General features: G+C 39.6%; 1 protein-coding gene across 1 annotated transcript in view; it reads right to left on the bottom strand.

Annotated features, from left to right (window-relative positions):
- spop (speckle type BTB/POZ protein) overlaps positions 1-24,755 on the bottom strand; it is a 102,229-nt gene that overhangs the window by 55,803 nt on the left and 21,671 nt on the right. Inside the window, exon 3 of the mRNA XM_042505670.2 lies at positions 23,101-23,243. The gene's annotated coding sequence lies outside the window, so the exon portion shown is untranslated. The remainder of the gene's footprint in view (positions 1-23,100; positions 23,244-24,755) is intronic.

Raw genomic sequence — 24,755 nt, 5'->3', positions numbered from 1 at the left:
TATTAATCATAAAAGTTGGGAGAACAAGGCTGCACTGATTTGCAATTTAAATTACCTGAGACTTCCTGGCAATTAATTATAGTCTATATGAGTGAGTGAGGGTGTATACGCAGATTTTTCGCACACGTCTGTGTGTTTGTGCCATCATTCCGGCTTTGTTCCAAAACATATCTGACGCACAATTTACCAAGTGCTTTTCTTGTATCCTGTCCCTTAAAGAGCAACATGAATGCCAAGTAATCACAGGGAATCAATTTAAGAAAACATGACAACACTGGCAGCACTGCTAACAGCCTCACAGCTTTCTAAATAGACCCAGATGACACTTAACCAGAATAAAGCTAAGGATGTTTTTTTTTTCATCCTTTTCATGACAAACATCAAGAGCGGAGCAGCAGGAGGAAAGCAGCAATAACAACTCTGAGAGATAGAGGAGATGTGTGCTAATCATAGGACTCCCTCAGAAGAAATGTCTTCAGACAGTTCATTTGTCATGGGAATCAGGTGATGACAGCATGAATGGGGAGAATGACTAATAGGTGATAATGCACACAGCATAGAATAAAATAAATATCGCCGCACCACAGAGTATGGCAGGCAGAGATTTACAAAGACTGTGCTCCCCCCAAAGGCAATTAAAAGACAAAGTAAGGCGGTAATGGAGGTGCTGTGCTTCAGATAAGGGAGTGTTTGTTGCTGCTACTTGGACTCCATCAGCACCTCGTAGGCTGGAAAAAGCAGTGGAAATAAGGATGAGGGTAAGGGTGTTCAGAGAGAGCGATGCAGAGAGACAGCAAACTAGTTCAGATTCTGCACAGATACGTCTTAATCTCTTCTCTGGCAAATACGACAAACTGAGAGAAAAAAACAGCGTATTGCACACGTGCATACAAAGGCCCTGCAGTGAATACAACACTGTGAAGCCCATAATGTTCAGTCCTTGCTACACAACACAACAATATCTGATAGCTGTACATGTTCTGGAGTGCATGACAGTAGAGAGTGGGGCTGGATGATGAACTGAAATCAAATCATTGTTGTACAACACAATTTGCTGCTAAGAATCATGTGACATATGGGAATGAGAGTAGTTGAAAAAAACAACAAAATTCCCCGCACAGGCTTTAATGGTCATAGTACTAATGTTTGAAAATGGCTACAGACAGGTTCAAGTGCAATCCAGGTGCCTACTTATTACATTGTTGCAATAATAATGTAATGCATCTGTACAGAGTGTGGTGGACAGGTGTTGGCAATAAGAGCAAAGAACAAGTAAGCACCAAAGTTGCAAAGTTGACTTAAATTGGGTTGCAGCGATACCAGTTTCAAGGTACATTGTGGTAAGAAAATTGACGGTTATCATGCCGTGTCCATCTGTTTATCTACAGAAGTGAAAAAGATACAACAGGATGGAGACTCCCATCTTTACAAAAAAAAACATTCTGTTTTCATTCCTTTAAGGGTCATTGTAACTGACAGTAATAACACCTCTGTGATACCATGACACAGCAATATTTTCAGAGACGGTTATCATACAGTGAAAATGTCATAATGTTGCAACCCTCATTGTAAATGTACACTGTAAGTTTCAGTCTGTCCATGAATAAATGGTGCAGCTCATCAAACCAACAAAAGTTCCTGTGTCTTGCTTCACAGCTGCTGGGTATAGTGAAGGACGTTGGCCCTGAAGTGTGCATCAATATCCAGCCATAATGTGGAAGCTGCAGCAGTAACAGTTAACAATATGTTTACAATGAGGTTTTGAGTTATAGAAAGATTTTGAAGGGGTAGAGTCATAATCAGTGTGTGCTTTAGTTTGTCCGATTTGTTACTATACTGTTATTGACAGGAGATTAGTAAGATTCATATTTATTTTCAGTAACAACTAGAGACCATCTTGCGACGGGATCACCCCAGCTCTGATCTGTCTTGAGCAAATATTGAACAGTCATTGCATAGTCGTTACGCTAGTGGGACATGCAAAAGTACTCAAAAACATTTTCAAGGTAGTTCCTGCTACAATAGGTGTTTTCAGTACCACATTTGCAATAATGGCATACATAGACAAAGTGAATACAATAAAATACAGATAAGTGGAAGATAGAGACAGAGACTATTTCTTCAGATGGTGTACTCCTTCACAAGTCCAACTGAACATCATGAGCTTCACAAAGATAGCATTCATTGCATGTTTTTTTTTTTAATTCAATTGAATTTGATTGTATAGGTGTCCACAAAAAAATTGATGTCGGCTGCAACTGATTTTTATGTTATTATAATTGAATTGTAAATTATTTTTTATGAATAGTTTACATGCTTAGTCTATAAAATAGAAAAAAAAACATTGGAAACTATGGAGAAAACTATGGAGAGTACAAAATAGATCATACAGATTTTAAAATGATGTGAAACAAGTAAAAAGCAGATTCAGAAGCTGGAACAAGAGAATTTTTGGCATTGTTGTGTGATAAATTACTTTGATAATTAAAATTGTCGCTGATTAAACTGGTGGTAAAAGGCTCAACTAGCTTACCTATTTCAGCAGTTATATGCAAATCTTAAATCATCAACAGACTTTGTGACTTATTCAAATGTATTCATTTGGGTAAAACATTTTTTGTAACACATTATTTTTAATTAAAAACATAAAACTGTAGATATAAACAATTACTTTGACAAGACTTTGATAAAGTTTCATAGAGCTGACAGTCTCACTATCAGCTGTTTAGGCTAAAACGGGATTTGAAAACTGCAAAGAAGTCGCCACAAAATCAGGAAATAAATGTACATCGTGTTTATAAGTAAAGTGGGAGGGCAGGAATACGGGCCACCCCGATCCCACATCCTCGTCCCATGCCTGTTTTCAGAGAAGGGAGTCAGATGAGGAGAGTGAGACCTGGAGCCCATTTGTATTCATTACAGAGAGACAGTCTCCTCTCCCTCTGCCAGTCCAGCCTCCATCTCTCTCCATCTCTCTGTCACACACCTCAACACGCCAGGGAGGAGAGTCTGACAAACCAACAGACAGATAGATTCAACTTCCTCTGTATAAACAAGAGCTAAGCGAGGTGATGCCGCATCTGCCTCCCGCATCAGCCGGAGAGCCAGAGGCTGCCAGCTGCCCAGATACTGGCCGTCTGCACCGCATACAGTAACCACACCACCAGCTCATCACGTCACACCGAGTCAACACATGACACTCGGCTCATAGCGTAATAAAGCTTGTGCTGTGATATTAACTCCATCTGTACATTTTACATTGTAATAGCATATATATTCTGCACATATGTTACCTCCATCTGCAAATCTGCTAATGTGAACAGCTTACAATGCATATTTACACCCGAGGACACATTTCTGTTCATTTGTTTTTCCATCTGTGCTCCGTGACAATTTGAAAAGCTAGTGATGCACACGTCGCCCGCACAGCCACTCCAACCTGCGAGTCTGTCTGTGAACACAATGCATATTTAACTGGTGTATTTTTAACATTTTCGGCTTTTTGTTATGTCTATCTTTAGCACATTATCTTCAGCCAATTTCACAATTATACATTTTCAGAGTATTCTAAAGTAGAAAAAGCAAAAGTGTAACTGCAATGATAAATTATGGCTGAATTATATTTAGCTGCTTTAGTTTAGGGGTTCTGGTATAGTGCATGCCGGCTATATGTCATACTGTAATGGCTTACTTAAATGCTTGAACAAAACAGAGTCATTGTTAATGTTATTATTAGTCAAGAGATATTTCATTAAAAACTGACACCACATCATGGAGCCACACAGTTAGCATCTTTCCTGCTATTGTTCAACACCCACTATCTCTGCAATATAAGAAACTTAATTAATAAGAAGGACAATGCTTTATTTGTTTCATGATTTTATATATTTTTATGGATAAATATTTCTGAACCACTCTGGTAGGTGTGGGTACTCAGAGCCAAGTCATTGTGATATAAAACAACACGTCTTTGGCATCCAGAAGTTTTGTGATTGAGACACAACTTACTGCAATGTCCGCAGTTCATGTCCAGACCGAGACGTGTTGCATGTCATTCCCTCTGTCTCCTAAAATTTTCTACCTGTTTGATCTCTACTGTTATTTTTTTAACATAATGGCAATGCCATAATCACAGGCTCAATATCTTTACTATCCCTAAAAATAAAATGTTGCTGTAAAGAGAAGAGAAATTTTGATTTTTTGAAAAATGTATTGATTCAATATGCACATTAGATAACTTAAAAGTACCTTTTCACTGTTAACATGTGGACACACACTTGCTGCTGGCAACAGGGGAAGAAGTACTTAGATTTTTTACTTTAGTAAAAATAGCGATACCATTGTAGAGAAATGCTTTAAGTACACCATGCAGAATGGCACGTCAGAGTAATGCACATTATATATTGGATTATAATTACTGATGCATAAAGGTTTGTATGTACTTTAATTTCATTTCGTTAATGGTACAATTGAGGATCTTCGTCAGCCCCGAGCAATAAACGAGAGGGCTCTGAGGTAAGCTTTCTGCCAGCATCGGGTGAAAACTGAAAATAGAAGATGCTGGGTCCAGAGTGAATGTTTGTTGTTTTATATTGACCCGAAGCGTGGACGAGAAATAGGGGCATGCGCAGTCAGCAAGCTTGCTTGCAAGAATTGCGCACTATCACAAAAAATGCGCTGCATGCAGATGTCTGCACAGGGGTTCGTGGGGATCCATTTACATCACACAGACCAAAGCTGACCCTAGCGGACATGCACACATGGAAACTATTACTTGGCCCCTTATGTGTGCCACCCAGATGATCAATACCATTTTATTTAAATATGATATAACATCATCAGCTACATCCTCAAAGTAACTCAAGTTATGAAATAAATTTCATTGAGTAAAAAGTATATTTTTTGCTTCTATACTGCACTGGGATAGAAGTATAAAGAAGTATAAAGAAGCAGAAAATGCAAATACTCAAGTAATGTACAAGTACCTTAAAATTGTACTTACAGCGCTTGAGTAAATGTAGCCGACTTACTTCAAGCATCTGGCTGCTGGTGATGATGATGATAAGCCCTTCACATGCTTTTATCAATGGATTTGTTTGATATAGTTAAGTTTATCCCAAAAATCCCTCAGTTTGGCCATATGGCAGGGACTTCAGGCGACCAGGCCTGCTGTGAAATAGGAGGTGAAGAGTGACAGAAGAGAGAGATGGAAAGCCTTCTGGAATTCATTACAGCTATTGCTCTCAAAAAAGAGAAAATAAATTCATTATAAAAAAGAAAAAAAGCAGAAACACATTCTACATGCGAGCACACAAGCACACACAACATGTCGCCATCTAAATTCCCTTTAACTTTCAAAATGAAAGGGAAGCATCAAATACTGAGGACTTCCTACCAGCGTCTCCCTTAGGGACCCACTTCCTACTGGGAGGAGAAGCAAATGGGTGGCATGGTGCAGAGACACCACCACCAGGTGGACAGGGGGTGGAGCTGTATGATTTGGCTGCTGCAGAAAAGGAAGGGATCACAGCAGGGATCCTGGAGTGTTTAGAGGGTCACCTTGTGCGACAATAGGCAGCGAGCAAAACAGTGAGAAACAGAGACGGGCTGCAGAGTTTAGAGGGACAGACTACAAAGACTGAAAACATGCCAGAAAGCTGAGGCTAAGTGACAGAGTGTTGCAGCTTTGAGCGTATGCGTGACGCATTTCTGAACGTAAATCAAACGCCCACATGCTAGCTCCCTTTTCCACAGCTTAGAGTCAACCCTGAGCTTTTTTAACAAACCCCCCGCCATCACCAGCCTCTTCCCTCCAGCTCTGGTGAGAAATCTGACAGAGGGTTAATGAAGCCTGTTCATTAGAAGGTCAGATAGCATTTAAAGTGGACGGGAGCTCCGATGAAAGCTTACAGGGAGCATGTGCAGGCGCATCCAGGGGATCGGCAAGATTGATCAAGTGAAGTAGCCGACTCGCATTTCCAAAAATCATACACAGCTGGCTGGAGGCGAACTTCCTGTCAAAGAAGCACACACTCAGGGATCATATGACGAAAGTGATTCCAACTCCCAGTTACAAGAGATTCAGGAGTTTTGGCAGCAGACATGAGAGAGAGGAAAGCAGCGCCGAGGTGTCTCTGACATTAATGGCGAGAAAACCTGGAGTATATGTGGAGCTGCAGCAGGTGAGTCTGGCAAGCAAAAATGGGCAGAGGGAAGGAGAATTTTCCCTCTCAGGAGTGAGTGAAAGACACACGTGTGAACACAGCTGGATATGGAGCATGTATAAAAACATGTCTGCAGTAAAACAGTGTCTGTCCATCTTGCCCGAGGCACTGCTGATAGCCCTGACACTCACTCAGAGAGCGAAAAAGAGGGTGAAAACAGGAATAAGAGAACGGCAGGAACAGTGGGCACACATGCATGACAGGGCTGAGCGCGAACTCGCGGCGGGTTGGAGAGACACTGGTGTGTGTCGGATCCAGGGCCGCAGGAGGTGTGATGGATTAAGAGGTGCTGGCAGAGACAGAGGCCCTCCCACCACAGAGCAAACCCCGGTGAAACAACATCACCATCCCTCTCCATATCACTGATGGTCTTCTCTCTTGAGCTCGTTGTCTCTGCTTTCTTATTTCCCCCTCTTTTCAAACCATCAACTAAAGTTCCGCATTTTCTCTCCCTCCCTTAGTCATTCTTGCCATAAAACCAGGCAACCATGCCAGCGCCACACTTCTTTACTGCTCTAGTTTCTTGTTTTGATCATATTTCCTTCTTTAGAACTCAGAAAAAATGAGAAAAGCATTAATTTGTGCAGCCAAGATAACAAATTTACCATAAGTAGTCTCAAATTAAGAATGTACAATAGCTTAGCCCAAATTATTCATGTTAATAACCTAACTGCGCTTCACAGCATTAACAATACATATCACTACTATGGTGGGAAATGTTAATTAACTTAATTCTGGTATCACTTTAACAGATAAGCAGTCGTTGAATTGATGTTTTGGATGACATTGGAGACAGTGTTGCTGGCACTTTGACGCAAGACTGACAGAAATTCCTTAATACCTACAGACCAGTGGTTCCCACCCGGTGGGTCATGGTCCAGAAGTGGGTCGCGGGTCCATTCTGAATGGACCGCAAGTGACTCATGAATGTGTCAAGATGGTACAAAAAATAAAAAATAAAAAACACTGATTTTTAAGGACAGACCTACAGACTTTGTTAAGGGCCTTTTTTATCACGTAAAGCTTTTTTTTCAGTACAGCAACTATTTTTATTGCCTTGTTCTTAGTAGGCTATTATTTGGCCTATTAACATACTGTGCCTTTACAGCATTATTAGCTATTCATTTACAGGGTTTTAAGTAATGGCACTTTATTCCTGCATTATGTTTTATTCCATTGTGTTCCAAGCCAATGTTTTGCTTCCATTTTGTGAAATCAAACTGAATTTATGGTAATTTATCCTAAGTCTGGACCTTAAGCTAATGACTAAGGAGAAATCTAGACCCTGTGGCTGGACAAGTTGGGAACCACTGATATAGACAGTTAAAGTGACAGAAGTATAGGCATGCCAGAAACACAAAGAGTTAAATCATAACAACTTTATTACGCTATAGCTTTTTAGTTATTCAAACATGCATGCCACATGGGGGAAAGTCCAGTGGTTGAACCTTGGTAATAAAAGCGAACATATCTCAGTACTCGTCACTACTTCATCATTTATCATTTGATACAGTCAATGGCCTATGGTGGCTTTAGAATGTCTTTTAGCTTAATTTAATTGCAAGGCTGAAAAAGACAAAGAAGAGAGTATTCTGTCAGCATTTAGCCCTTGCCTTTCTGCTCCCTCCCCATCCCTCCATCCTCTCTAATTTCCCCCAAACCTCTGATTTGCTCTGTCGCTGCAGAGCCGACCAGCTGCTGTGTGACTCAGTGTCTAAGTATAAAGGTCCAATCTTAAATCTTAGCACAAACAAAAGGGCAGCCCTAACACAATATCCACCTATACATTTAAATAAAGCTGGTCTGACACAGATACTAAAATTACAAATGCCTCTGATATTGCCTATATGCTGGATCCGGTACCAGCAAGTACACCAGGCTAGGAACTGATATGATAGTAGGGAATTTATTCTTCTTTGTTGCTTTAAAACAGTAGTCAACACAGCAAGCTGCGCTGTGCAGCCACTTGTTACCTCCACTTAAGGGCGGCGAAGATGAATTGATTTCTGGCAAACAGTTTGATGTTAGCTTTTAGCTAGATGTTATATGAGATAATGAGGTCTATGTATATATTTCTAAATGTTTTACACAGGGTTTGACCTGAGCCATGCTAAAAATGATAGCAATCATTTCACATCCATACAGGGTTAGTGGCTCACAGCTGGGTTTTTTTAAATAAAATGGTATCAGATCGGTACTCATTATCAGCTGTTTGAAAGTTCAGGAATCGAAATAAGTATCAGGAGGGAATTTGAACTTGACCTTTTGGATGTATAATATCATCATTTTATAATTTTATTATATCAGACATTTGTGTAGAATTTCGTCATAATGCCTCCAGCCATGGTTATCGCTTAAAATCGAGGCTTAAAAATGGTATCAGAACATTTCTACATTAAAACCATCTTTACAAGTCATGTACGTTAACTTCAGTCAAAATGCTGAACATTTGGTCTCTCTAAAGTTCCAGTATTTAGCCATAATGCTGCAATCTGTGAATAAATGTCTAATAAGAGTCTGCACGCTCTGGTGTATGTCATTACACACATAAATACCTTTACCACAATGACTTTCAGTCTCATTGCATTACACATGCTAATCAATCTATCTGCATACTCTTAATATTTTGCACACTCAGCTTGAAACAACTGATATATCAATGAGACCAACCTGCAACAAAGATAAAGGGCTCATTTGATGAATACAATCCTCTAGAAAAACTCTCACTTGGCAGTAGTGTGTGTGCATAAACATAATGCCACCCTGCGAACAAATCCAGACTGGGGCTTTAAGTCTCACATCCAAAGCTTTTCAGTCTGCGCTTTTGCGATTTGTCCCTACACTCTACTCCAATGTGATCAATTAGCCCTCTTATGTGACAAAACATACCAACTCTTCTACACAACTGCACACACACACACACAAACACACTCACACACACAGCAGAGAGCGCCAAATCCACTGTGAAAATTTGAGACTTGAAAAAAAATAAAAATGATATACTCTGAGGCAGACATCAAACCACAGTGGGCCCATGTAGCCAAGATAACAACAGAAAAGTGCTTTCTAAATGACAAAATGATACTGGCTGCAGCAAGTCCACAGCTCGCTCTCACTCTGTGTATTCTTCCCCAACACAGGCGCCCATTGAAACACAGTAAAGTCTGTCTACACATAAAACAAAAATCTTTTTTGACAATATATTTCTTCCATTCTCTGAACTAAGCTGCTAGAGAACAATATCTGTGCAACAAATGTTATGCATGCACCCACTGAGGTACAGAGCTTCTTTCACCTTCATCCTCACGACCACTGGATGTGCGCGTATGTATTACCCTGCCTGTTTATTTTCTGCCCTGCAGAGGCTTCTCCGCATGAAGTTTCATTCTCATGAAGTGAGCCGAGCCTGGAGCAAAAGGGAGGAGTGAATGGAGGGAGAGGGAGTTTGTTTTGTTACTGCACTCAGTGCAATGATGCAATTTATAATTAAAATGCAAATAAAGCGACAGGGAGTCTCTCTTCACCTTGTTTTCACTTTACTCCAACATTCTCAGGGGAGGCCCATCTCTGCCCGGGATCAATGTATCCAAGCTAGTAAATCAATATTCATATGAAGCGCTGGAATCAATTTCAAATTTAGGCTACAAGTACAAGCGACTGCTTCGCTGAGAGAAAACTTGAGATGCATGGACAGACACATCCAGCCTGTGGCTATAAAACATTTTTATACTTTGCTATGATGATGTGTGAAGGATCTTTAAAAGCTCACATCCCTAAACTGAAGGCTAAAAGCAATTATTTTGGCAACAAGAAAACACAGGCTTGTCTGACACATCCGCCAATGGCCCATCTCTGTTTTGACTATAGCTTATCACAATAGGTGGCTCAAACATCCCCTAAGCTTCAATCTCAACAAACAACAAAGACAAACGCAGTGGAATGAATCATTTGGGGGGGAGTTGTATTTCAAAAGTGTGCCTGACAGAGAAAACAGGGGGAAGTGGAGAGGAGGCCTTTTTTAGTGGTTGTCCTTCAGCGTGACTTTGTCATGTAACACATTTCCAGCTCAATTATCTGCATCCAGTGGATTTCAAACACATTTAGCAAGGACCAGAGAGCTTGGTAATTAGCAGGAGCCCTGGCTCATAAGGGGGCCAAAAACAAAGCCTGTCTTTAGCTCTATCTTTATCCCCTTCACTTGTCTAATCTCTTCTGATCCTTCTCTTATCACAGACTGTGTTGGACATCATGCATGCACTCAGTCAGTGCCTTTATAGGCCAACAGGTTTCAGCTTCTATAGACCTAAACGAGATATTTGATTTGTAAGAAGAGGAAAAAATGGAACCTGACTGTGGGTTTTTAATAGGGCTGGGTATCATTTTAAAAAAATGATGTACCAGAACACTTAAAGTGATAACGATACCAATAAGGTACTTTATTGTTTACTTCTACTTATACTCTATACGATACCCATTATGTGAACGGAGTGGTGTGTAGTGTGGCCATACTTTAGGACATTTTGGTGGCATCTTAGGACACTGAACACTGCTTCTCAGCTCCGCAACATCTACAGAATAGGAGTCTCCTATTTTTCCAGCATGATGCAAGTGGTTTTCCACAAAAATATTCAGTTTTGATGTCCTCATCTGTCACAGACATGAAGAAATGCAAATAAAATGCAAGTTTTACTCAAACTTTCCTGTTTCTCTTTCAAAATAAAAGCCCGCTGACAATGTGTTGGTTAAAAGAATCTCTTCAGTTGTTAAAAAAGCACAAGGCTTTTTATTGTGAAATGTTAGCAGGACCGTGTTGTTGACAATGCAGTGGCTTGCACAGCTTGCCAAAATCTGCCAAGTAAGAATTGTTTCCAACATCCTAAAAAATGTACAAATGGAGAAATATCATATGTGTATACACAGAATGTTGTCATACAGGGTCCTAATTCATTTTGACCAGAACCTTTGTTATTCATAAATGTGCTTTATAAAGCATAAAAAACTACAATGCACTCTGAATCCAGCCTGATATTTTTCTGATTTCCTAAGAAATCAGAACTTGTAGTTGTGATGACATTTCAGCCAGAAATACAGCACTCTGCAAAAATCAATTCAATGTTCAGAGTCATGACATGATTAGAATTTCAAATATAAAGGTTAAGACCATGTCAGACCTTGGGCACCAACCTCCTCCTCGCGTTGTTTCCATTTTAATTACGGTTTGGATTCATGTCAGCTTGCTTTGGCACAGGAATGTCGCCTCAGGTAAAACATCTTTCATTCTATCCCCAGATACATATAAAGGCTCATTTCAGTGAGGGACAATTGCACCCCTCCCGTACGCCCACTCCAGCACTTTTTCCAGAGTTGCTCCCTATTTGCTAGCAAGTGCTGTATACTTACATTGAGCTATTTTATTTGAGAGTCTGAATTCTATGTCTAACATTTATGTACTATAAAACCACAAAAGAGACCCTTTGATGGAACACAAGATGTAGAATTCATTGGGTCACTGCTGCTCCTAAAATGACAATGGTGAAACAAAATAATGAAGGATGATTACAGCGTCTATAAATCTAATAAAATCTAATAAAAGAGTAAACCATTAAGTGTTTAATATGTTTACTTTATGGAGAATAGTGAAGGAGTAAATAAGGAGGCAAGTTTCTGTCATGAAAGATAATAACAAGTGATCACAAACAATGTGGTTATTTGAACCTCAGAGACCCTCTTCTGTGAACTGGATATCAATGAAAAGTCAACATTTTTTTTGTGTCCCTACGGTGGGTCTTCCCATTAGCATACAATGGTTCGAAACCAAGTGGACACACCCACACACACACAAACACAGAAAAGGAGCCAATTAAGATCAACTGTTCACTTAATTTGTCATACGGTCATATTGCTGTGCTGAAATATGGGGATCAAGGGCAATCTAATGCCATGGGTGGGGGAAAGGCAGGGTCCAAACTGGCATTTTTCCACACAGCAGCCCATCTTCACCTCAGGGGACAATATTCCTGCTTCTTACCAGATTTCACTTCTAATCTCTCACACACATTTGAGACCAATCAGCAGTAACCGTACAGGGTCATTGTAAGCAGGGGTCCTGGGTCACCCTTTGTTGAGACTGTCCTCCCAAGAAAAGGATAGAATCGTTTTTACAGCAAGTGTGCCAAAACAACACTATGTTAACATTCAACTGGAAAAACCCTCTAGAAAGCGTGGATTATGACCTTGATGACCTTGATCATCAGGAATAAAAGGAGAATTTAAGTGATGTTATTTTAGAGCAACAAAGGCTGTGTAGGGAGGAGATAAAGGTGGATGGATGGGTTAACAAAATGTGTTGTCCACTGTTTTTAACAGACAATCGAGGCTGGTTTCTTTTGACCATGGCAATGACAATTCCCTTGCTGAAGTGTTTATTATAGTCATGACAAGAAATGTCAAACCTAACGAGGTAGGAATGTGAAGCCCAACCACGATATTTCCTTAACCTTGACTAGGTACTTATTTCAGCCCAAACTATGACTTTTCCCTTTTTGTGCCTAATCATAACCAAAACAATAACAGTGCTGTCACATAATAAAAACTTATTTATCATTATATATTTTATATTTATTAGGACATTTCTTTGAGTGAACAATGTTAATTAGAGGTAAAAATTGAAAGAATTCAAAAGTCAAGCAAATTCCAAACTGATGTTTTTTACAAGGCAAGATGTTATTCTCTTCGGTGCTTACTAAAGTGAGGCCATATTTTATAACAGCCAAATGTTGAAACAAAGACACACTCTGCAATAATGTAATTCACTACCTCTTATTATTATTAATCTTTGTTAAACAAGGACCATGCACAAAAAACAATCTCAAAATGAGATGATTTATGGCACGTTTATATTAGCAAATTTACATCTGCAGTGCCTGGGCAGGTACACACAGAACAATTATCTACCAACACTAAAAACATTCATTTACATGCAACACCATTGCACAGTATCAGTCACACTAAAAATTACACAAACAAATCTAAAAGCACACATCAACATGTAAACAACAGCACATTAATTCAGTTCAACTATTAAAAATACAATTCAATTACAATTAAAATCACAAACCACAATGAAATTAATTTCAACATGACTAGCTGCACAGTGTCCTTTTTTTGCTACATGAAAGAAAAAGATGAAAGTCTGTGCAAGTTTTAATAATAATAAGAATATTCTGATGTTTGATGGCTGTCTAAAAATTAAACAGCAGACTGTGCTAAGGCAGTGTAGTGCAGCGGGATGTTGAGCAGAGCTTAAAAAACTATTCAGTGGTGAATAAGTCAAGTTGTAAATAATCTTGAACAACAACCAAACTTTTGGTTGTTAAAAGAAATGGGATTTTCAAAATGACAAGGCTGTATTTGGACAGTATGTTACAATGATGGGTGTATTACAGATTTGTTATTAAAGTATTTTAAGGCTTGTTTGAAAAGAATCTTGTGTGGTTTTACCACAGTCTTACTAGCCTGGGACCAGCAAGATATTCAACAAGAAATATGCAAGATATGGAAAAATCATAGCATGCAAACATTTTATACTATGTCTAAATTTAACAATGCTGTATTTCAATTTGTACTCATGTTTTGAATATAACTTTTAAAAGTCAAATAGAAATTCAAAATCATACCTAAATTTTCAACCTCACTGATGTTTTTGATTATTTGTCAATTAACACTAAGCTGTGGATACAAGGTTAGCTTTTGTTTTAGTAAAATAAATTGTCACTGTTTTCTTCATATTCAAGGTAAGAAACATGTCACTCCACCACTGAAGCTTTGATGAAAACTTGGTGGCCACTTGTTTAGTATCTCTCCCATGAGTGTTTATGATTGTATCATCAGCATACATCTAAATTTCCACATCCTCAAAAATGGATGGGAGATCCTTGATCTATAAACTCAGCAACAGAGTTGAGCCTTGTGACACTCCAATTGTACATAATTTTATTGATGACAATTCATCATTTATACTAACGCATTGTAAACAACCTAATGATTGACCTACAACCAAAAGTATTTTCCATTTCATTTTATTCTGAGTGAATGGATCCAACTCATTATTCATCACATAATTTGTCAACTGAAAAAAGTTAATCAGATGATATTTTATTTCTATTCAGCTTTCCTCATTCACTAGACAGAATGCACATTTATTCACTTACACTGTATGGAAACCGAGACACAGTCTCACAGTTCGTTGAGTGGATTTGGAGACAGGGAGACAGGTGCACACGGTGATCTCTGTCTTATTGCTTTGCTGTTGCTCTTTTCAGTGAAAAGAAGGGAAAGGAAAGGTAGCTGCGCTAATAAGTTCAGTTCTATCCATCGGTTGCACTTGGTACGACAAGGGTTACTCCTTTGTGTGCCCCGACGTCACTCTGCCTCCCAATTACCACATTTATACACACACACATACACACACACATGCACACATTCATTTATATTCAGGGAGAATTTTAAATGCTCTCCATTAAATTCATAAAAGATGGACCGTCTTTAAAAACCAAAAGTGATCTCCTCACCTTTCATACATTGTTATCTTTACATTTAAGAGCACATACATTATACAGTGAGGACTGAAAATGAGCCGTCTCACTCTGAAAAGTGTCAAACTACGGTCTTGATAATAAAAAGGGAAATGCCAGTAATACTAAGCAGAGAAAAATACTGCTGGTCAGATGAACCATTAAGAGTGCCACTGGAAAAGAAAAAAAAAACAAACTTTAAAAAAGAATCATCAGCAAAACTTGCCTCAAGCAATACTTATCAAATTTCACGGTTATTTCCATTACATATAAGTCTAAGCACAAGCTTGTACTTGTTGCGCGCAGTATTTTCTCACATTGTTTACTAACTATGCATAATTAAATGTGGAAATATATCCAATTTGTGCGTATGTTAATGTGGCTTCAAAGCCACAACTATAAATTTTAAGCTACATATCACTCTCTCTTTAGGAGATATGACATTAAAAATGCTAAAATCTCAAGAGTGTCAATATTTACATATAATTTTCAGGTGACATTTTCAATATTCACTCTCTGAAGAACCCTAGTTGAGATAGTAGTGGGCGTTGAGTGCTTGCAGTCGTACATCTCTGTTTTGCTGCTGGCACCTAAATGCCAACCTCTATCCTTGCAGTGCTGAAGTAGAAAAGACTGCAAAGTTGAGACAACAAGCTGATGCCAAACAACTGTGAATGTGTCATATCATCTGTTTTAATCATCCAGCAGTCTGATTTGAGATCAGTTCATTACCTGCACACATGGAGCACACAGAAAAGGAATCAAATCCAAACTCCCTTGACACTATTAAGATAAGGCCCACCAAATAACTGCTGGTGTTAGTAAAGGTGACAAAACCCTGTATGTCATCCTCCAAATCCAAGCTTTTCTAATTCATGTTAAGGTTACATGTGTCCCCCTCAATATTCTTTGCAGCGCTGAGCCTTTTGAAGGGTCATCAGATGGTGCCTGGTGCAGCAGTCGCTTCTGAAAGCAGGAAATGCCATGCAGATAAAGCTGCTAGACTACCACAAACACACACACACATTGACATTTAAGATCTCTGCATTGAATCTGGGACCGTGACCAACAGTTATGCTCCAAATCCAAGCCTTCCTAATTCATCTCCCTGTCTTTCGCTATGTCTGAGAGCACTCCTGCCACTATCCCAAACTTCCAGTCCTGAAACTCATCTCTGCTGCCTATTCTGCCATTTTAAATTACTCATGTTAACTATTCAACACGTTTCATCTTTTGTCTAAATGGCCCTGACAACACAGACACATCAGGCTACCTTTGGTGGCAACCCCCTCTGAGATTATCACTCTCTAATGAAGTCATTTGAGTCAGGGAGGCACATTCCAATCTCTGAACAGCCAATCAAAAGCACCAGAGAGACTTGATGTGTTCGGGCAGATGCCAAGATGGTGGCAACAACCGAGAATAATGGACGGAGGGCAAGGAGGCAGATAAACAGAGAGAGCAAAGTGAAAAAGCACATCAGCGGGGAGCCAGACAGCATTTATCTTAGACCATGTTGAATATATAAATATATCATAGATACATAAAAATAATTAGGAGACTGTGAAAAAGAAAGGGTGGGAAGAAATGGATCAAGCAAAACTGTGAAGGTGAAGGAACCTGCCTTTCTCTTACACTGATGTATTTGTACCCAAACAGGTTTTTGTCCACAGAATAATGTGACCAACGAGAAAAAGAATAAGAAGTAAAAAGAAGCAGGAACATCCTGACAGAAACTGAGAAAGCAAAGCAAACAAGGAAGACAGATGTCAAAACAAATCAGATTCAAGTCCCTGTAACTTCAGATAAGCAAGATGGACTTGTCTCGAAGAAGTTACTGAAGTAACCAAAATAGGTGTTTTCTTCAGAGTCATTCAAAGAATTTTCAAATGCCACTATTGTTATGTAGCAGTGACTGTGAGATGCTATGAACAATTTGCTTAAAGCTTTTCATTTTACAATAATTTACTGTTATTTACTCCTACAGAGCTGCACTGTGTTTCAATTTAAAAAATGCAGTTTTAGAAATGCTGGTGTGGTCATTTGTTGGCATACATATCTACACTACAACAGTTTCAGAGATGTTATTAAGAGATAGTCTATGTGTGAAAGACAGAAAAACAGTCATAGTGAGGGAGGGAAGGATGAACAATAGGAGACAAGGAAGGAAAGAGAAAAAAAAGCGTGAAAAATTCCTGGTGAGCAATAAACAGGCATGAAACTGTACAGTCCAGTGGTACATCTATATTGTACTGCTCTTTTAGTATGTCTTCCAGCTGCGTTAAGGCTACTATATAGAGGTGTCAGGCAATAACTTTTCCAAATAGTATTAAACACATTATTAAATATTAAAACTACAGCTTTTATATTGTGTGAATTTTATGTTTTGGTTCGATAAAAGTGGATCAGCAGACATTTCCTCCTTTAACGAATATTTGTTTAAAGGAGTACTTTATATATACTGTTAATTTTTTTTTATCAATTAGTTATGCCGTGTTACCTAGAATTGGATGATGGCAAACACACTGATTTAGCCTGACCTTTAACCCGTCAGGCTGCACTGCATTAAAACCCGACACGCGTAAGGATAGACTCTAATGTAAATTAAAAGCTTTATATCAAGAACATCAATAAAAATAGCGAAGGCTTCTCTGGGCCTGAACTCATCTGACATGGACTGACACAAAGTGGAAAAGTGTGTTGTGGTTTGACGAGTCCAGATTTCAAATTGTTTTTGGAAATCCTAGACTCATCTGAAATCATGAAAAAAGGACCATCCAGGTTGTTACCAGTGAAAAGTTGAAAAGTCATTATCTGTGATGGTATTGGGGTGTGTCAGTGCCCATGGCATCATGAGTTACTAGCACAAGTGGTAAGGCACCATGAATGCTAAAAGGTACATACAGGTTTTGGAGCGACATATGCTGCCATCTAAATGGCATCTTTTCCAGGGACATACCTATTTATTCCAGCAAAACAATTCCAAGCCACATTCTGCACGTGTTACAACACCGTGGCTCCATAGCAAAGAGTTTGGATGCTAGACTGGCCTGCCTAAAGTCAAGACTTGTCTCCCGTGACAATTTTGTGGCACAATGTGCCGCAAAATATGGCAATGGAGCACATCACTTTATAATGTGCAACAAATACGGCAATGGAGCACATGAAATTACATAATTTTGCTTTCAAAACTTCCACAATTCCTGTCCTCAGTTTCCAAACGCTTGGAAGTGTTAAAAGAAATGGTAATATTTCAAAAAAACAACAGCCAATTTTAAAATCAAATGTTTTGTCTTTGTATGACATTCAAATGATTATCAGTCGAAAAGGATTTTTAAAATCACTGCATTCTGTTTTATGTACATTTTACATCCAAACATTTTTGGAATTGGGGTTGTAAATTAATAACTTGCAATACAGAACTCTCAGTGCATTTAAAAATATATATATCAATATGATGACAAAAAGGAGGAGATGTCCCTGTTTACAGTTAGCTGTTTTCACTTTAGGCAACACTTTGGAAGTCGGCACAGAGAAGCTCTCAGGGATGCGGCTGCTGTGTAAAAAAAGAACTAAACACTATGACAAATTGAATCTTCTGTTGAGCATTTGAGTTGAAGTAATTTGTGCTCAGTTCTTTACAGTAAAAACAGACATTGAAATAATGTGATTTGTAATAAATCAGGGCATGTATTAAAATAGCAGTGTTTTCGCAAAAATCTAAATCAGTTCCAAGCATTACAGTTAAAGTACCTTGAGTGAGACTAAGCATATGGTGGCATTGCAATGAGTTATTGTTTAACAAGTTTATAATCACGCATCTTTTGTAGCAGGTAAGCTTCAAACATGTGGACTTTTACTGATGAAACAACACAGTGGCTGAACTCTATTTAAACTTCATCTGCATAAAAGCAAACAATCAGACAAGGCACAATGGGCAAACTAATTTGCCTTAAAATATGGCATCGGATAAGCAGTGACCGTCCACCTAGTGTCCTTGAGTGACCGCAATTTACTGCAGGACTGACAGCTAACAGTGGCAGTCTGCAGTGTGTCATGAGAAAAAAACAGAAAAACACAAAGACAACAAAACAAGCAACAAAAGAAAATAAAGGCAGAAAGAAAGCAAACAAGTAAGCAAGAGAGACATGAAATGAAGATACATGAGTGGTCCCATCGAAAAGAACCCTACCGCAGGAAAAATATAAATAAAACACAATCATTGACCGGCTCTGCCACACTTAACAAGGAGCTCAGAGAGACGAGGGAGGAGAAATAAGTGGAGGGAGCCGCAGGGTTGCCGCGGCAACTGAAATTAGAACCTGGGATAACAAGAGAAATGAAAATGTGTGGGACGACCCAGGTGAGACACACAGCGAGGGGAATTAGAGAGAGAAAGATTCATGGAGAAAAAAAACAGAGTTGCCTTCATTCCTGTGAGAAACGCTTATACAACAGCGTGATAAATGCGCACGTCAAATCTTAAAAAGAGATGACAGCAGCCCATTCAACATAATACATGAAGAAACCATAAATGTGCTCTCCTGCGGTGTGACATCATCCGAACAACAAAACTCACAAATGCATACTGCAGCAGGATTACTGGAGCCATGTGAAAATTGCAGCCAAGATTAGATAATTATATATACAGTGTTCGCAATAATTCAACTTCCACTTTCAGTTATTAATTAAGTCAATTTTATTTGTATAGCCCCCAATCACAGCAAGTCTCAAAGGGTTTCTCAACGCCTACACTATGAAAATAAATGAAAACGAAGCCTTCCAACCTCAGACCCTCACTGAAAATGAGGAAAAACTCCCACAGAAACGTCATTAAGAAAAAAAATGAAAGAAACCTTTGACACCGCTAGTTATCAGTAAACAACAGACAATGATTTTTACAACACTGTGATAAATTTGAAAGTACCGATCTCACCACAGCTGACAGAAATGAATTTAGCTGTAAGCACTTATCAAGCACCTTTCTCAGTCTGCCTGGAGGTTGCCAAGAGACAGATAATGCCAACTGGAAGCTGGCAGTTTGTAAGGTCTGAGTGTTAAGACCTAAAATGTCAATATTGGTCCCGAGGGGAGGAATAATTAAGGCATAAAGATCCAAAAGGCTTGTCACATATGGCTGGCCAGCTGTCACATCTGTCTGTTCATATTTATGCCGGCAACAACTGGGCCTATACTAAAGTAGCAGCGGTAGAGTATGTAATGGCTGAGCATTAAATGTCAGCTGACTGAGCTACAACTAAAGGGACGCTGAATGAGGAAAAGCCTGGCATTTAAAACAATACACAAGCTCCACTTCTCATTTTAGATTTGTCCCGTGTGGGTTGTTTTAAAAAGATCTACTCCCTGTGGTTTGACTTCACACGTCCCTTGTGCTCAGTGTTACGGAAGGCACCATTGTAGAAGCAACACAGGAGCACAGAATGTAAGAGGAAAGTATTCATCTGCAGAAATCCTGCAGGATGTGAGTTAGAAAAGTTTTTAATTGCAACAAGGTGGCAATCTCTCAACAACTAGAGGACTTTTAGGCAATTATTTAATTATCCACCTTGCTGATGTGTCCATAGGCAAGGCACTGAGGAGAACTGTAAAATTGTCCTCATGAGAAGAATTACAGCATTGCTTGTTCGCTCCACGGTATCACTTTTCTGGCCTTTGCAAACCTTACTCAGCTTGTTTTGGTCCAAATCAGCGGACAAGTTGCTGCTTTGTTGCATTCATGCATTGGCTGCTTTTATGATAACCATACACAATTTTCAACTCAGCCCTAATCTATCAACAAAAGCCATGCGGCAGGCAAATTAGTCCAAACAAATCCAATTGCAGTGCGTGTCGCTTTTGCTCACAGCTTTGTGGACTTGCAGTCTTGGCTCTTTGTTTGCACTGAGCTTTACACTTCTTGTCTGCTCTTTTGCAGAGTTTAGAAATGTATTGAAAAGCATTTTATTGCATCTTGAGTGCAAGTTTGCCCTTGGTTCATTTTGTTTTGCTTGGCTTTTCAAGCTTGAGTAAGTACCGGCTATCAGGTGACAACATTCGTCTCCTTATAGCCATTAAAGTACATTTCAGGGTCACTTCTTGTAGATGCAGGGCTAACTTCAAACAAACTGCCTTGCAGTTTATCGAAGGTCCACATTTTCAGATGTCTCTGTGTGGTTATTATTTGAGTTTAAAAGCCAACCCTCTCACCTGCCTAAATGAAATAAGGTAAAAAGCTCATGGGTTCAAATACACTACTTCAAACTGACTGGTACAGCGTCCTGGCGAAGACCACATCTGGGACGGATTTAGTGAGGCTGGTTTTGGTTGGTGCATGCAGAGCATCTCCTCCTGGGATCCCTGTTGCGTTTAAATTCAAAAAAGGGCGATGCATGTGGCAGGCAGCTGGCAGTAGTGACTGACAAGTCAGGTGAGCGCCGTGGTCTTCTCAGGCGTGCAGATCCAGCTCCTCTGACTGATCTGAAGTGGCTTCAATTAACTGGAGCAGCCAAGTGTAAGGGAGGGGACTGGAGGGGGGGATGGGCCCCAGACAAGCCTCTTGACAGATTTGGGGGGGGGGGGTAAGATGAGTGGGGGCCTTCTGACAGGTCTTCTAATGCCCCACCAACTCCAACCTTTCTCCATCTCCTCTTAGCTAATTACTAAGTATCCATATGGAGACAGTTGTCACTGTGATCACAGCAAATTGGCTGTAACTGCGGGGTCAGCAAGGACTGTCTTTCACTCGCGCCCACCGGCACACACATCCAGTCTAAACACACACAATAGTTTTCATCATTTTGAGTTTCCTGAGAGAACAGAAGCCAGGAAATCCAATATCACAGGCACTGCCTCATGTACATCTACAAAACCATATTCATGTTGATTCTGCATGATGCTCTGTATGTATGATAATATAGAAAGGAGGTGATTAAAATATCCCAGCATTTCTCAACAAATCCCACACACAGATTTAATTTTCATGGATATATGCAGCAATGCTGATGTTAGACGACACTGCCAAGTGAAATGCTAGTTTCACTCTGAATATGTAAAGGTAAATCACACTCCAAGCATGTGGGAATGTGGAGAATAGATTTGAACTGTGTCCTGGAATTTCTCATGTTGCTGCATTTGCCTTTTAAAACAAAAAGAAAGATTCACTTTGTTACACGTTTGGTGAAACAATGAAACTGCAGGCGAACCTGTGCACGCCAGCAGGCCAGTATGTCACATCAATAATGCACAGTAATTTACTATTTTCTCCCCTCAGCACGCACAAAAATATGTGTATTGTGGCCTCTTACTGAATAGAGTGTGCTGTTTTACACTGTCTTTTCATCTAGCTTTTGCTCCTGCTTTCTTGCTGTTCTTGCTAGTTTTACATTACCTAATTAACATGGAAAGTTTTTGGGGGAGGCACGAAACACACAGGCACACATAATTTCCCCTCAAGGATTTATTTTATTGTTGTTTTTTTTTTTTTTTTGGCCTCTCATGTAAGCACATCCTCCATGCCTCCGCCCTCATTTCCCCTTCCAAAAACCTGATCTCCTTCCTTTTTTCCTCACTTTTTAGTCTTTTATTAGAAGTAGTTGCAATTTCCACTTTTAAACGACGACTGAATGCTACCTGAAACTTCTTATCCATGCTGCCATTTATATGATCAAGTGTCTGCTGCATCCTCTGTTCTCTTGCTACTTGGTATTCCTCGACTGGTAGCCTTTAGATCTTCTGTCACCTTCATTCTTTTTGAAGGTTTTTGTTTTTCTATTCATGCCATCTACCTTATTTCTCATTCTGGACCATCAATTTCCGCTTACCCACTATTTGGTTCAACACGAGCCATCTGGAATATGTGTACACGTCTCAAAAAGCAAAACAAAACATAGTTTGCTTAAGAGAAACTACTGAACTACAACTTAGTAGCTCATTATTTTCCATGACTTGGTTGCAAAGCAGACTGTAAAGACAACATTATAAGTATAAGCATGTAAATCAAATTTAATGTGGACCTATTATACAATATTGCTCTGTATGCCTATGCTGACAAATCAGTTCATAACACTTGGTACCAGGGAGAAATGTATAAAATACGTAGTTAAGACTTCAAACACTTGAACCAAAACAAGGCCTCCAGTTTAAAACATTTTGAAGTTTAAGAGCAGTCAAATGTGCTCATGATACCTCTCTAACAGCCCCCCATTTCAGCCTCCCTGTTCCAGAGTATATACCATTTTCAAATATTGGTACAGACCAACACCCTCCCTTCCCTCCCCCAGATCCTCACCCCATTTGGTACTCACCTAGATCAAAGTCCCTCACACATCTGTTCCGGTTGTTGCCGCTACGACTCGCCAGCTGGACTCTGTCCGTCAGGTCTCTCTGTCTGTAGGTGTGTCAGTACTGCATGTCTGTCCAAAGCCTGAGCTTCTTGGCAAGCTGCAAGCTGCAAACGCAAACAGCGGAAAGAATCAACAAGACTGTAGTTGTGAGAGGGAGCGTGGGTGTGATCCAGTGCCTTATCATATTCTTGCAAGAGACTCCTTGTCAAGTTGACTGTTTGTGTGCGCACCTGTTATGCAGGAGACTTGAATGCAGAACATTTTTTTGAGAGTATGTTTGCTTGTGTGTGTGTGTGTGTGTGTGTGTGTGTGTGTGTGTGTGTGTGTGCGTGTGTGCGTGCGTGCGTGCGTGTGAGAGTCTGTGTGACGAGATATTACAAAGACACATGTTTTACGAAGAGGTAGTGAGGTTTACACAGTGAGGCGGAACAAAGTGGAACAGAGGCCCTCCTTACGTAATTACACCCAGCATTAAAACACTAATCCAAATACAAACTGTATCTGGACTGTATCCAAACAGCAAACTAAGCTAAGCCACAGGTGTAAACACAGCCATGAAGGAATGAAATCTCATTTCCACAAATCAAATGATGGTGCTTATGGCAATGAGATATAAAGCAGGCTCAATGCGTCTTTAATACTTCTTGGGGTGTATTTACACTGACCTATAAATATGGATAAAAATCTTTGCGGATATACAGTAATTCAGACGTGCACGCTGCATGTTAATGTGATATATAAAGGCCCCACAGAGACCCCAATAACAGTACAACCATCTGACAGAACAGACCCACAGTGGCACTCAACTCTACCGTAGAGGTATGCTCTGGCAGTCTCATTAAAATCCTCCAAGTCTAATTCACTTTCAAATACCACCTCTACCTAAATAAACATGACCGCCGCTTACTCATACTTCACATGCTTGCCAACCACAGAGCCAACTGGATTTCACAAAGCAGACCGGTTGTGTGTGGCCAACCATTATTCGAGGAAAGTCTGCAGCAGTTTATAACAAAATGTCTAAAGTTAAAACGGCCCCAGTGATGCTCGTTGGGCTCATAACACAGCCAATTCATAAAGATGCCTGACATTTAAGACATTTAAAGTAGAAATAGCTGGCTGATTTGAGTCAATTTTCTTTTACACTCAGCTCATAAAGTAGAAAGCTGCATTTTAAATCGGGCATGAATGACTTGAAATCAGGGCAATAGCTACAGAAAAATTAGTCGCAGGTTGCCTCAATAGTTAAATAAATTCTGACACAAACTAAAACACTATTTGGCCCAGATTTACTGAACAAAGAATAGGTTACTTTTTTACACTTTGCTTCTTTGTATTCATGACCAGTATCCAAACTGCCTATGGGCTTTTACCTCAGAGAGAGAGCGGAGGTGATCTACATGAATGAATGAAATATCTTAAGATCCACATGTTTACAGATACATAGCAAGGAAATGTCAATCAGATGCAAAATACAGAGGCTGAACCCTGAGAGAAATGTCAAAAAGAGAACCTGGCTCTGTATGGTCTGTGCTTCTGTGTGTGTGTGGGGCCAACACCATCTAATCAATAGCTCACCTGAAATGAATATGTGATCATTGACTCGACGAAGCAGG

The sequence above is a fragment of the Plectropomus leopardus genome, chromosome 18 (assembly GCF_026936395.1).
Source record: "Plectropomus leopardus strain MGB_pleo_1.0 chromosome 18, ASM2693639v1, whole genome shotgun sequence".
NCBI lineage: Eukaryota > Metazoa > Chordata > Actinopteri > Perciformes > Serranidae > Plectropomus > Plectropomus leopardus.
This window is presented reverse-complemented; position numbering and strand designations above follow the sequence as displayed.